The 14,596-nt window shown below is 38.9% G+C and overlaps 1 protein-coding gene across 13 annotated transcripts in view; it reads right to left on the bottom strand.

The window, feature by feature from the left end:
* Positions 1 to 14,596, bottom strand: part of DTNA (dystrobrevin alpha) — a 390,818-nt gene that overhangs the window by 232,409 nt on the left and 143,813 nt on the right. The window lies entirely within an intron of this gene.

Here is a 14,596-nt window from a genome sequence, read left to right on the forward strand (position 1 = left end):
CCACTTTAATTATGCAATTTGCCTAATTTCTTGACGACAAAGAGAAGCAGAAATACAACATAATCCAGAGTGAGTTTTGAAGAACCTCAAGAATTTAGCCAAACTTTAAATGCCTGTTATTTGACTGATCTTTAGGCAAATCTTCAGCGTTGGGACAAAGCTTCTAAAAGAATCTGAAGGAAGCAAAACTAAATATATTGAGAGGTTTGCTTTGAGGGATAGCACAGTCATTGAAAGGACATTTCAAAGAGAATAAGCATGCAGTATAGAACCAGAGAACTCTACTGCTGCATATGTCCTTCTGCTCCAATTTCCCTTTACCCACAACATGCATTTCAAGTGTCTCCATCTGCTCTGCCTCTACCTTGCTCTAAAACACTGCCCTGGTTTGGTCATCTTATTGGGATGATTTGAAACAGCCTCCTTTGGTAACCATAAGTTTGTTTTTTATGTCTGTGAGACTCTTTCTGCTTTGTACATAAGTTCATTTGTATCACTTTTTTTAGATTACATATATAAGCAATATCATATGAAATTTGTCTTTCTCTTTCTAACTTCACTTAGCATAATAATCTCTAGGTCCATCCATGTTGCTGCAAATGGCATTGTTTCATTCTTTTTTATGGGTAAGTAATATTCATGTATATAAAAGGGGAAAGGAGGGGAAGGGATTAATTAAGAGTTTGGGATTAAAATATACACACTACTATATAAAAAGAGATAACCATCAAGGATCTACTGTATAGCACAGGGAACTATACCCAATATCTTGTAACAACCTATAATGGAAAAGAATCAAAAAAAGAATATATATATATATATATATATATATATATATATATATATATATAAAAATAAAACATATGTATAACTGAATCACTTTGCTGTACACCTGAAACTAACACAAAATTGTAAATCAACTATACTTCAATAAGACTTCTAAAAAATGAAATAGCCTCATAACTAGTCTCTCTACTTCTACTCTTACTCTACTTCAATCCATTCTTCCCAGAAAGCTGCAATGATCTTTCAAAATGAAAATAGGATCACATCACACCTTTTCCTTCATTATCCTTTTCATTGGCTCTCCACTGTGCCTGCAGGAAAGACCAAAAGGCTGAACATATCAGACTCCTTGTCTACTTTTCTAGCCTGTCTTGCAGCATTACCCTCTGGTCCCTCTGGGTTTCTGTTACACTAGCCTCTTGAATGTCTCAATCTCTTCCCAACTTGGATCCTTTGAACCTGATGTTCTCACTGCCTGCAAAATTCTGTCTACCACCCAACTCTTCTCTTTGCTAAATTGTACTCATTCTTCAGGTTTCAATGTCAATATTAGTTCCTCAGAAAGACCTTCCCTGATCGCCCCAAAGAATTCAGTTTCCCCTACTGCTTTCTTTCATAGCACCTATTCATTTCTGTCACATATTTTCATTCATTCATTCATGCCTTTAGGCATGCATTCATTCAACAATTATTGCTGAGCACCTACCATGCACCAAGCACTGTTTTAGGTGCCATAGAGGCATGGTCCATGCTCTCATGGAGCCTACATTACTTTGCAATTGTATATTTATTAATGTGTTTATTTGATATCTCTCTTTTCTTATACACGGTGACCTCTATGAGACCAAATAATACAAAAAGGTAAAGAGGTTCCTGTTAAATTTTCCACAATTCCTTAGTGACAAAACTAGCCCTAGAAGCCTGCCCCTAGTAAGGTGGTGCTTTTCCTTATTTTTAGGAGCATATAAAATTGTAGGTGTGGCAAAGACCACTAGTGTTCTGTTCCTCCTGAGAACACAGCCATACTCTAGTTCCCAGGTTTCCTTTCAGTTAAAGTCATGTGATTAAGTTTTAGCCAATGGGATGTGAACAAAAGTGAAGGCCTGTCCCTGTAAGGCTTAGTGTTCTCATCGATGCTTTTTGTGCCCTCCTGTCAGCTGGAAACAGAGGACTCTGTAGTTTTAGAGGATGGCAGAGTCACAAGATGAAATAGGCCTGGTTCCCTGAATCACCACATGGAGGAAAGCCACATGCTGTCCAAGAACACCTACCTGAAACTGAAGTACATGAAGGAGAAATTGGGGGCTTTATTTGTAATAATGGCAAGTATTATTACTAACTAATTTGTTATACATGTGACCTTTCTAAAAACATTAGAATATAGGGATATTAGCCAAAGTGGCTGCAGTGCGTTATCCGCATTTTGAATAATGTGTGTATTTTTCATATGAGCTGCATCCTTCTAATTTTAAATCTATTCAGTTGAAAATTCTTAGATCAAAAATAAGATTATCGGGCTTCCCTGGTGGTGCAGTGGTTGAGAGTCCGCCTGCCGATGCAGGGGACACGGGTTCGTGCCCTGGTCCGGGAGGATCCCACATGCCGCGGAGCGGCTGGGCCCGTGAGCCATGGCCGCTGAGCCTGCGCATCCGGAGCCTGTGCTCCGCAACGCGAGAAGCCACAACAGAGAGAGGCCCGCGTACCGCAAAAAATAAATAAATAAATAAAAATAATAATCACATCCTATGCAGTTAAAAACATCACTAGGAAGGGGTGGGGTGTCTGGGATATACGATGTCTCCACCTCTGTTTCTTGATCACTGGATTAGATTAAGGGAATAGGTGATGAAGATATGCTTAGAGGAAATATTAATAAACGAGACCCAGTTTTTCACAAAACAGACACAAGACTAGGAAATGGGCTCAAGAGTGGAAAATGATGTTAGCCAGCGTCTAAAGTCAATACAGCTGGGGAAGCACCCAAATTATTTGTTTCTTCCTCTCTTCCAGTCTTCCAGAAAAGACACTGTAGGAAAATGAAGGGACTCTCCATTTGCTCCAGTAACATTGACCCCATGTGCTTGCTCAAAGGCCTGGGCTAGGAACCTTTCTTTGTTGTCGGTGTTGATGCAACTTCTCCATGCACCTGAGTCTAGCGTAGACACACACCATCCATATGAGCTGATCCCTTATTGAGGTCTATTCTTTACCTTCTGCATATAGAGATACATATGTGTAGATTATTCTATGAGCAGAGGTAGCTAGAATGGAGAGGGTCTGCTGTATTCCTCAAGTTAATATCGCTTTTACAAGGCCGAAAGTAATTTTCCTCCTGCTGCAGTCAACAGTAATTCTCAATTACCTTCCCACATTGCAGAGTGGGATTAATAACACCCTCAACCTTTGTCAGTTTTCTGAATAGGCTCAAAAACGATATGCAAATCTTATTAACAACAAAGAGGACTACCCTAGCAGGTATATGCAGGGTTTCCTCTAAGTGCTTAATATTGACGGTAATAAACACATTGAAAATCACACCATTCATTTAACTAAGTCCTTCACACAATGTGAAAATCTCCAAAGGTCTTCCAGAATCCGCATCTACAGGCTAGAGCTTGGGCTTCGTGATAATCTCTGTTTCTAAGATAACTCCTACATTATGTCAAAAACCCATGTAATAAATAAGCTTGAGAAACTCAGGAAAAGACTGAGTTTTCATCCAGGGTGAAAGTGATCATAATTAGAACATCCAGTTCACAACCTCCCCAATATGCACTAAGAACTCCTAAAGGGCAACAATTAAAAGAATATATTTACCATTTAAAAAATAAATTCAAATACTTAGTATATACTAAAATATGTTCTTTTAATGAGTACAAGGAACATTAAAAAGAATGTGATGACCTGTTTTGAAGCTTATGTCTTTTATTTAGTGTAATAAAGGATTCATTGTGCAAAGATCCAAATATTCTGGCAAGCTGCAGCAATGCTAGGAAACACTAATGCCAGATACATTTTATATCCATATTAGGCTGAAGAAAAAAGACGGGTTGAAGTGAACTGCAAATGATGGTTTTCTTTTGCTCAAACTTTTTAAAAAACATCAGTGATGCTCTCTTTGGATTATAAAGTGAGGTGTCAAATTGTGTATTTCTAGAATACTCCTGATGATTACCAGTATACAAATCAACAGTGACTAAACCAAACTTGGAACTTGAAAATAAAGCTAGAGATCTTCAAGTGACTGTAAACCCTGGGAAGAGCCTTTTAGCTCCCCAGTAGGATTTAGGATACATTTCAGAGTCTGTCATTCCAGAAAGCCTTTTGAAAATGATGACTGTGTTTAAGCTGGAATCTTAAAAATGTTATTTTATTAGCTGCCATGTCATTTTATTCTCCACATACCTCATCTAACAAATACAAAGACTGTAAATAGTCACAAATAAGTAAATTCACAAAAATATCCTCTTGACAATAGTACCTTCAACTCCCAAGTGTTCCACGAATCATCCAGCTTTGTGGCAATTTGGACCCTCTAATCTCCTTTCTTTCTCTATAGTTTTAGCCTCTCTATCTTCATTTCCACTGCTTATCAAGAATCCTATGAGAGGATGAATAGGAGAATGAAAGGATATAAATGGACTAAGGATCTTGCGAGGGAAGGCAGAAACTACTTACTCAAGTGCTGTTGGCTTATTTGTGGATTTCAATTATCTGTTATTCCTATTTTCTATTATCCCCAATAATCACGTTAGCCATAATAAAAGTGATAGATAATTTAGAGAAGACAACCTAATATACGGCTGAAGAAAGATGTACCATTCGTTGAGTCGTAGAGTTTTGTTCAAGCAATATAAGTTTGGGTTACAAGATTTTACAATTTTTACAGTTATATAAAGATGATACTTAATGATGTATGGGGAGTTAATAAATCATGTGATGAAGGAATACACAATCTGATGACTGGGTATTATATAATAATAGTATTTTTATTAAGATTTCATATTAGGAAACTAAATCTAAAATGTAGAGCAGAAAACATAATCCCAGTTTTTAAAAAAGACAGCTCCCATCATTTCATCTAAAATATGTTTATGGACAAAATTGGGGTAATGGTCAGATACTTCTGGCCAACGGCCTAACAGTGAAACTGTGGATCTTAGTGATATTGCTGCCAACATTTCTGGTTCACCCAGTGAATATACAAAACTTTTGCAGAGGATAATAAAGATGAAATAGATTTCATTAAAGACACGAACCAAACTAATTAGCACATTGTTGAGGCATCTTTCACCATACTGTGTTTAAATTCAGGAGCTGGAGATAGGCTACTATCATTTAAGAGTGTTTCTTGAGACCTTCAAGATGCAGAGATCACCTTCCTCCCCACAAATACATCATAAATACATCTACATGTGGAACAACTCCTACAGAACACCTACTGAACGCTGGCAGAAGACCTCAGACTTCCCAAAAGGCAAGAAACTCCCCACGTACCTGGGTAGGGCAAAAGAAAAAAGAAAAAACAGAGACAAAAGAATAGGGACGGGACCTGCACCTCTGGGAGGGAGCTGTGAAGGAGGAAATGTTTCCACACACTAGGAAGCCCCTTCACTGGCAGTGACGGGGGCTGGTGGGGGGTAAGTTTTGGAGCCACAGAGGAGAGCGTAGCAACAGGGGTGCAGAGGGCAAAGTAGAGAGATCCCTGCACAGAGGATCGGTGCTGACCAGCACTCACCAGCCCAAGAGGCTTGCTCACACGCTGAGGGGGGGAGGGGCGGGGGCTGGGAGCTGAGGCTCAGGCTTCGGAGGTTAGATCCCAGGGAGAGGACTGGGGTTGGCTGCATGAACACAGCCTGAAGGGGGCTAGTGCACCACAGCTAGCAGGGAGGGAGTCTGGGAAAAACTCTGGACCTGCCGAAGAGGCAAGAGTACATTGTTTCAGGGTGCGCAAGAGAGGGGATTCAGAGCACCGCCTAAAACAGCTCCAGAGATGGGCACAAGCCATGGCTAGCAGCGCAGACCCCAGAGATGGGCATGAAACGCTAAGGCTGCTGCTGCAGCCACCAAGAAGCCTGTGTGCGAGCACAGGTAACTATCCACACCTCCCCTCCTGGGAGCCTGTGCAGCCCGCCACTGCCAGGGTCCCGTGATACAGGGACAACTTCCCTGGGAGAACACATGGCACGCCTCAGGCTGTTGCAATGTCATGCAGGCCTCTGCCGACCCAGGCTCACCCTGCATTCTGTACCCCTCCCTCTGCCTGGCCTGAGTGAGCCAGAGCCCCCTAATCAGCTGCTACTTTAACCCTGTCCTGTCTGAGTGAAGAACAGACGCCCTCAGGTGAAACACACGCAGAGGCGGGGACAGATCCAAAGCTGAACCCCAGGAGCTGTGCAAGCAAAGAAGAGAAAGGGAAATGTCTTCCAGCAGCCTCAGAAGCAGCAGATTAATTCTGCACAATCAACTTGATGTACCTGCATCTCTGGAATACCTGAATAGACAACGAATCATCCCAAAATTGAGGCAGTGGACTTTGGGAGCAACTGTAGACTTGGGACATGCTTTCTGCATCTAATTTGTTTCTGGTTTTATGTTTATCTGAGCTTAGTATTTAGAGTTTATTATCATTGGTAGATTTGTTTATTGATTTGGTTGCTCTCTTCCTTTTTTTAAATATGTATATACATATTTTTTCTTTTTCTCTTTCTGTGAGTGTGTATGTGTATGCTTCTTTGTGTGATTTTGTCTGTATAGCTTTGCTTTTACCATTTGTCCTAGGGTTCTGACTCTCCTTTTTCCTTTTCCTTTTTGTATAGTTTTTAGTGCCTGTTATCATTGGTGGATTTTTTTTGGTTTGGTTGCTCTCTTCTTTCTTTCTTCTTTTTAAAATTACTTTTAAATTTTTGTTTATTTTTAATAATTTTTAATTTTTTTTATTTTAATAACTTGATTATTTTTTTTTCTTTCCTTTTTTTTCCTCCATTTTCTTCTGAGCCATGTGGCTGACAGGGTCTTGGTGCTCCGGCCAGATGTCAGGCCTGTGCCTCTGAGGTGAGAGTGCCAGGTTCAGGACACTGGTCCACAAGAGACCTCCCAGCTCCATGTAATATCAAACAGCAAAAGCTCTCCAAGAGATCTTCATCTCAATACTAAGATCCAGCTCCACTCAATGACCAGCAAGCTACAATGCTGGACACCCTATGGCAAACAACTAGAAAGACAGGAACACAAGAGAGCCTGGCTAAAATCATAATAAGGCCACAGACACCCCAAAACACACCAATGGACAATGTCCTGTCCAGCAGAAAGACAAGATCCGGCCTCATCCACCAGAACACAGGCACCAGTCTCCTCCACTAGGAAGCCTACACAACTCACTGAACCAACCTTAGCCACTGCGGACAGACACCAAAAACAATGGGAGCCTGCAAAAAGGAGACCCCAAACACAGTAAGATAAGCAAAATAAGAAGACCAAGAAACACACAGCAGATGAAGGAGCAAGGTAAAAACCCACCAGACCAAACAGGGGAAGAGGAAAAAGCAGTCTACCTGAAAAATAATTTAGAGTAATGATAGTGAAGATGATTCAAAATCTTGGAAATAGAATGGAGAAAATACAAGAAAAGTTTAATAAGGACCTAGAAGAACTAAAGAGCAAACAAACAATGATGAACAACACAATAAATGAAATTAAAAATTCTCTAGAAGGAATCAAGAGCAGAATAACTAAGGCAGAAGAGCAGATAAGTGACCTGGAAGATTAAATAGCGGAAATAACTATTGCAGACCAGAATAAAGAAAAAAGAATGAAAAGAATTGAGGACAGTCTCAGAGACCTCTGGGACTGAAAAAATATTTGAAGAGATTATAGTTGAAAACTTCCCTACTATGGGAAAGGAAATAGTCAATCAAGTCCAGGAACTGCAGAGTCCCATACAGGATAAATCCAAGGAGAAACATGCCAAGACACATATTAATCAAACTATCAAAAATTATATACAAAGAAAAAATATTAAAAGCAACAAGGGAAAAGCAACAAATGACATACAAGGGAATCCAAATAAGGTTAACAGCTGATCTGTCAGCAGAAACTCTGCAAGCCAGGAGGGAGCTTCAGGACATATTTAAAGTGATGAAAGAGAAAAATCTACAGCCAAGGTTACTCTACCCAGCAAGGATCTCATTCAGATTAGATGGAGAAATTAAAACCTTTACAGACAAGCAAAAGCTAAGAGAATTCAGCACCACCAAACCAGCTCTACAACAAATGGTAAAGGAACTTCTAGGCAGGAAACACAAGAGAAGGAAAAGACCTACAATAACAAACCCAAAACAATGAAGAAAATGATAATAGGAACATACATACTGATAATTACCTTAAATATAAAAGGATTAAATACTCCAACCAAAAGACAAAGACTGGCTGAATGGATACAAAAAGAAGACCCACATATATGCTGTCTCCAAGAGACCCACTTCAGACATAGGGACACATACAGACTGAAAGTGAGGGGATGGAAAAAGATATTCCATGCAAATGGAAATCAAAAGAAAGCTGGAGTAGCAATTCTCATATCAGACAAACTAGACTTTAAAATAAAGATGATTACAAGAGACAAAGAAGGACACTATACAATGATGAAGTGATCAATCCAAGAAGAAAATATAAGAACTGTAAATATTTATGCACCCAACATAGGAGCACCTCAATACATTAGGCAAATGCTAACAGCCATAAAAGGGGAAATTGAAAGTAACACAATCATAGTAGGGGACTTTAACACCCCACTTTCACCAATGGACAGATCATCCAAACAGAAAATTAATAAGGAAACACAAGCTTTAAATGATACATTAAACAAGATGGACTTAATTGATATTTATAGGACATTCCATCCAAAACAACAGAATACACTTTCTTCTCAAGTGCTCATGGAACACTCTCTAGGATAGATCATACCTTGGGTCACAAATCAACCCTTGGTGAATTTAAGAAAACTGAAATTGTATCAAGTATATTTTCCGACCATAACACTGTGAGACTAGATATCAATTACAGGAAAAAAATCTGTAAAAAATACAAACACATGGAGGCTAAACAATACAGTACTAAATAACCAATGGTCAGTGAAGAATTCAAAGAGGAAATCAAAAAATACCTAGTAACAAATGACAACGAAAACACAAAAACCCAAAACCTATGGAATGCAACAAAAGCTGTTCTAAGAGGGAAGTTTATAGCAATACAACCCTACCTCAAGAAACAAGAAAAATCTCAAATAAACAACCTAAACTTACACCTAAAGCAATTAGAGAAAGAAGAACAATAAAACCCCAAAGTTAGCAGAAGGAAAGAAATCATAAAGATCAGATCAGAAATAAATGAAAAATAAATGAAGGAAACAATAGCAAAGATCAATAAAACTAAAAGCTGGTTCTTTGAGAAGATAAACAAAATTGATAAACCATTAGCCAGACACATCAAGAAAAAAAGGGAGAAGACTCAAATCAATAGAATTAGAAATGAAAGAAGGAGAAGTAACAACTGACACTGCAGAAATACAAAGGATCATGAGAGATTACAACAAGCAACTATATGCCAATAAAATGCACAACCTGGAAGAAACGGACAAATTCTTAGAAAAGCACAACCTTCCATGACTGAATCAGGAAGAAATAGAATATATGAACAGACCAATCACAAGCACTGAAATTGAAACTGTGATTAAAAATCTTCCAACAAACAAAAGCCCAGGACCAGATGGCTTCACAGGCGAATTCTATCAAACATTTAGAGAAGAGCTAACACCTATCCTTCTCAATCTCCTCCAAAATATAGCAGAGGAAGGAACACTCCCAAACTCATTCTATGACGCCACTATAACCCTGATACCAAAACCAAACAAAGATGTCCCCAAAAAAGAAAACTACAGGCCAATAACACTGATGAACATACATGCAAATATCCTCAAGAAAATACTAGCAAACAGAAACCCAAAGCACATTAAAAGGATCATACACCATGATCAAGGGGTTTATTCCAGGAATGCAAGAATTCTTCAGTATATGGAAATCAGTCAATTTGATAAACCATATTAATAAATTGAAGGAGAAAAAACATATGATCATCTCAATAGATGCAGAAAAAGCTTTTGACAAAATTCAACAATGATTTATGATAAAAAGCCTCCAGAAAGTAGGCATAGAGGGAACTTACCTCAGCATAATAAAGGCCATATATGACATACCCACAGCCAACATCATTCTCAATGGTGAAAAAGTGAAACCATTTCCTCTAAGGTCAGGAACATGACAAGGTAGTCCACTCTCACCACTATTATTCAACATAGTTTTGGAAGTTTTAGCCACAGCAGTCAGAGAATAAAAAGTAATAAAAGAAATAGAAATTGGAAAAGAAGAAGTAAAGCTGTCACTGTTTGCAGATGACATGATACTGTACATAGAGAATCCTAAAGATGCTACCAGAAAACTACTAGAGCTAATCAATGAATTTGGTAAAATAGCAGGATACAAAATTAATGCACAGAAACTTCTTGCATTCCTATACACTAATGATGAAAAATATGAAAGAGAAATTAAGGAAACACTCCCATTTACCACTGCAACAAAAAGAATAAAATGCCTAGGAATAAACCTACTTAAGGAGTCAAAAGACCTTTATGCAGAAAACTATAAGACACTGATGAAAGAAATTAAAGATGATACAAACAGATGGAGACATATGCCATGTTCTTGGATTGGAAGAATCAACATTGTGAAAATGACTAGAGTACCCAAAGTAATCTACAGATTCAATGCAATGCCTATCAAACTAGCAATGGCATTTTTCACAGAACTAGAACAAAACATTTCATAATTCGTATGGAAACACAGAAGACCCTGAAGAGCCAAAGCAATCTTGAGAAACAAAAATGGAACTGGTAGAATCAGGCTCCAGGACTTCAGACTATATTACAAAGCTACAGTAATCAAGACAGTATGGTACTGGCAAAAAAACAGAAATATAGATCAATGGAACAGGATAGAAAGCCCAGAGATAAACCCACACACATATGGCCACCTTATTTTTGATAAAGGAGGCAAGAATAATACAATGAAGAAAAGAAAGCCTCTTCAATAAGTGGTGCTGGGAAAACTGGATAGCTACACGTAAAAGAATGAAATTAGAACACTCCCTAACATCATACACAAAAATAAATTCAAAATGGATTCAAGACCTAAATTTAAGGCCAGACACTATAAAACTCTTAGAGGAAACCATAGGCAGAACACTCTATGACATAAGTCACAGCAAAATCCTTTTTGACCCACCTCCTAGAGAAATGGAAAGAAAAACAAAAATAAACAAATGGGACCTAATGAAACTTATAAGGTTTTGCACAGCAAATGAAACCATAAACAAGATGAAAAGACAACCCTCAGAGTGGGAGAAAATATTTACAAAGGAAGCAACTGACAAAGGCTTAATGTCTAAAGTTTACAAGCAGCTCATGCAGCTCAATATCAAAAAAACAAACAACCCAATCCAAAAATGGGCAGAAGACTTAAATAGACATTTCTCCAAAGAAGATATACAGATTGCCAACAAACACATGAAAGGATGCTCAACATCACTAATCATTAGAGAAATACAAATCAAAACTACAATGAGGTATCACCTCACACCTGTCTGAATGGCCATCATGCAAAAATCTACAAACAATAAATGCTGGACAGGGTGTGGAGAAAAGGGAGCCCTCTTGCACTGTTGGTGGGAATGTAAATTGATACAGCCACTATGGAGAACAGTATGGAGTTTCCTTAAATCACTAAAAATAGAACTACCATACGACCAGCAATCCCACTACTCGGCATATACCCTGAAAAAACCATAATTCAAAAAGAGTCATGTACCAGAATGTTCATTGCTGCTCTGTTTACAATAGCCAGGTCATGGAAGCAACTTAAGTGTCCAACAACAGATGAATGGATAAAGAAGATGTGGCACATATATACAATGGAATATTACTCAGCCATAAAAAGAAACGAAATTGCGTTATTTGTAGTGAGGTGGATGGACCTAGAGTCTGTCATACAGAGTGAAGTAAGTCAGAAAGAGAAAAACAAATACCGTATGTTAACACATATATATGGAATCTAAAAAGAAAAAAAATGGTTATGAGAACCTAGGGGCAGGACAGGAATAAAGACACAGATATAGGGAATGGACTTGACGACATGGGGAGGGGGAAGGTTAAGCTGGGACAAAGTGAGAGAGTGGCATGGACATATATACACTACCAACTGTAAAATAGATAGCTAGTGGAAAGCAGCTGCATATCACAGGGAGATCAGCTCGGTGCTTTGTGACCACCTAGAGGGGTGGGATAGGGAGGGTGGAGGGAGACTCAAGAGGGAGGGAATATGGGGTATATGTATACGTACAGCTGATTCACTTTGTTATGCAGCAGAAAGTAACAGAACATTGTAAAGCAGTTATACTCCAATAAGATGTTAAAAAAAAACTGCAAAAAAAAAAAAAGAATAAGCATAATAAATAGAAAAATGATAATGGAGGGTTGAGATCAGTACCAGCAGCACACAGGTGATAAACGGAGCTAAGGGACCATGGCAAGTTTCCCCAGCAGAGTACCAGTGATGAAGCTGTCCACACAACCTCCAGGGGAAACCAGGATCCCAATTATTCTTCATCCTTTATAGAAAGAACACATTCTGGCTTGTGGACAAAGGGTGGCTAATCTGAGGAGAAGCCTCCGGTCATGAGTTACTGATAGAACAAGAACGTTGTTTTAGGAATGTGAATCAGGTTGCAAATGCAGGATGCCTTGGCGAGTGCGAAGAGACTGAAGACAGAATCCAGATCTCAAATAATTGTGGGTAAGATTTAGGGGTTGTCCAGCTGCTAAAATTAGAAGTTGCTGAGAACTAAGCCTAATGTGTTATTTTTTTTTAGTTATAATAAAATGTCTATTTAAAAAACAAACAAACAAAAGAGTGCTTCTTGTAGAAATAAGATATAAATAAGTATTGTCACAAAATAAGAATGTGTTTATGCAAATCACATACTCTTTAATGAGTGTTAATTTTGAAAATTAAACTAACGTCCAGTATTCTTCTAATATAGATATTTCAAAATATTGGGGGGCACATGTTTTACCGCCATGATGAGAAACCACGGGTTCCGATTGTGGTTAAAAGCACCAATGGTAAGCATAAGAGGGGCTCAGAGGGGCTAAGCGCCATGACACATCCTGCCACTCTGTGCTTTTAAGTTACATATTCATTCCACCCCAAGTTAAAAGAATGTTTCCAGAAATAGTCACCAAATTCCTTTTATTCCCTAGTCATAGGCTGCAGCCCAACCTAATATCAAGAGATGTTTTGTAACAGCCTGAGTTATGGCATGAGAGTTATTGCCATGGATTCCAGGTTCAATGAGTTTGGGACAGGGTTGTACTGCTGCGACATTTCTGGGAGGGTTTGAAGCAAAGAGACTTAGCATTGCAGCCAAGGCAACATGATTCCCCAGGCAAGCTGGCTTGAAGTCAAGTGGAATGTGCAAGCTGTTTTCCTGTCAGGAGACTGAGTTCCCTCTGCTAAAGCGGTGAGACTGTGTACTTGGACGGCATTCAAGAGTTTTAAATAGTGAAGAAAGGTGCTCATTCTCAAACTTTCTTAGAGTCCCATGGAATACCAACATGGAGGGTGGGAGTTGCCCACCCTCACCCAGCTTCTATTTGGGTAACCACTGAGGGGGACCCCAGTGCAGCTCCAAATACCTTCATTCTTGTTGTCCCTGGGCCACTTTTTATTTTGCTCTGGGATGCCCCAGAGGGTTCCCGGAATGAGTCAGCAGACCCTCACAGATTCTGTTGCTATGGAAGGGTTATGGTGAGATCTTGATTGGAAAGCTTCTGCCTATTGTAAAAGAACCTCATATCCAGTGGATAATCAATGTATCTTACTTGAAAGGCATCTATAAAGTATCAAATGAGGGTTTTCAATTTAGTACAGTCCTTTTATAGTAATGGTACTAGGAACAATACTGATGCTTATTTGGTGGGTTATGATTTTCAAGGATTTTGCTCTATGTGACTGTTTTTCAGGATTGCTATTTATCTCTCAGTATACCTGAAACTATGTAATGTCACCTATTCGACTAAATTATCTCATACACCTTGCTTTCTGCTTCTCTACCCACCTCTTGACTCAACTCCAAGCTGCAGTGTCGCACATCGACTTAATTTACATTAAAGCACAATTTAGAACCAAAGAGAGAATTCCTCAGCTCTGCCCATCCCTGAAACACAATGTGTGGTGATCTGGGCCACACTTTCAGAAGCAGGAATATTAGATGGGAGAGAGCTGAGTCAAGGGATTGGAAGAATTACCCTCCAAAGAGTCTCAGGCTGTTAGAGGATGGATTGGTTAAATGAATTATTAGTAGTGTTCCAGCTGGAGAAGAGAACACTGAGGAAATACAATTGTTGTTGTTACGTATTTGAAGGGCTATCATGTGGAAGAGAGAATAGGCCTGTTTAATGAGGTTCTGGTGGGTAAGAACAAAGTGGAGGGTGGAAGGTCTGGACACAATACCCTGAAGGGAATGTTCTGAAACATTCTGGGCTGCCCAGGTCAATGGTGAGTTCCCAGGGCTGGGAAAGATAATTTTCAAAGATTAAATTAAATTGATAAATCATATGCCTTGCTCATAACAGGGTAAACAGAAATTATTCAACACATGTTAGTTATCACAAAATTAATAATTATAATTGCTTTTAGGC

This window comes from Stenella coeruleoalba, assembly GCF_951394435.1.
Source record: "Stenella coeruleoalba genome assembly, chromosome: 14".
Taxonomy (NCBI): Eukaryota; Metazoa; Chordata; class Mammalia; order Artiodactyla; family Delphinidae; genus Stenella; species Stenella coeruleoalba.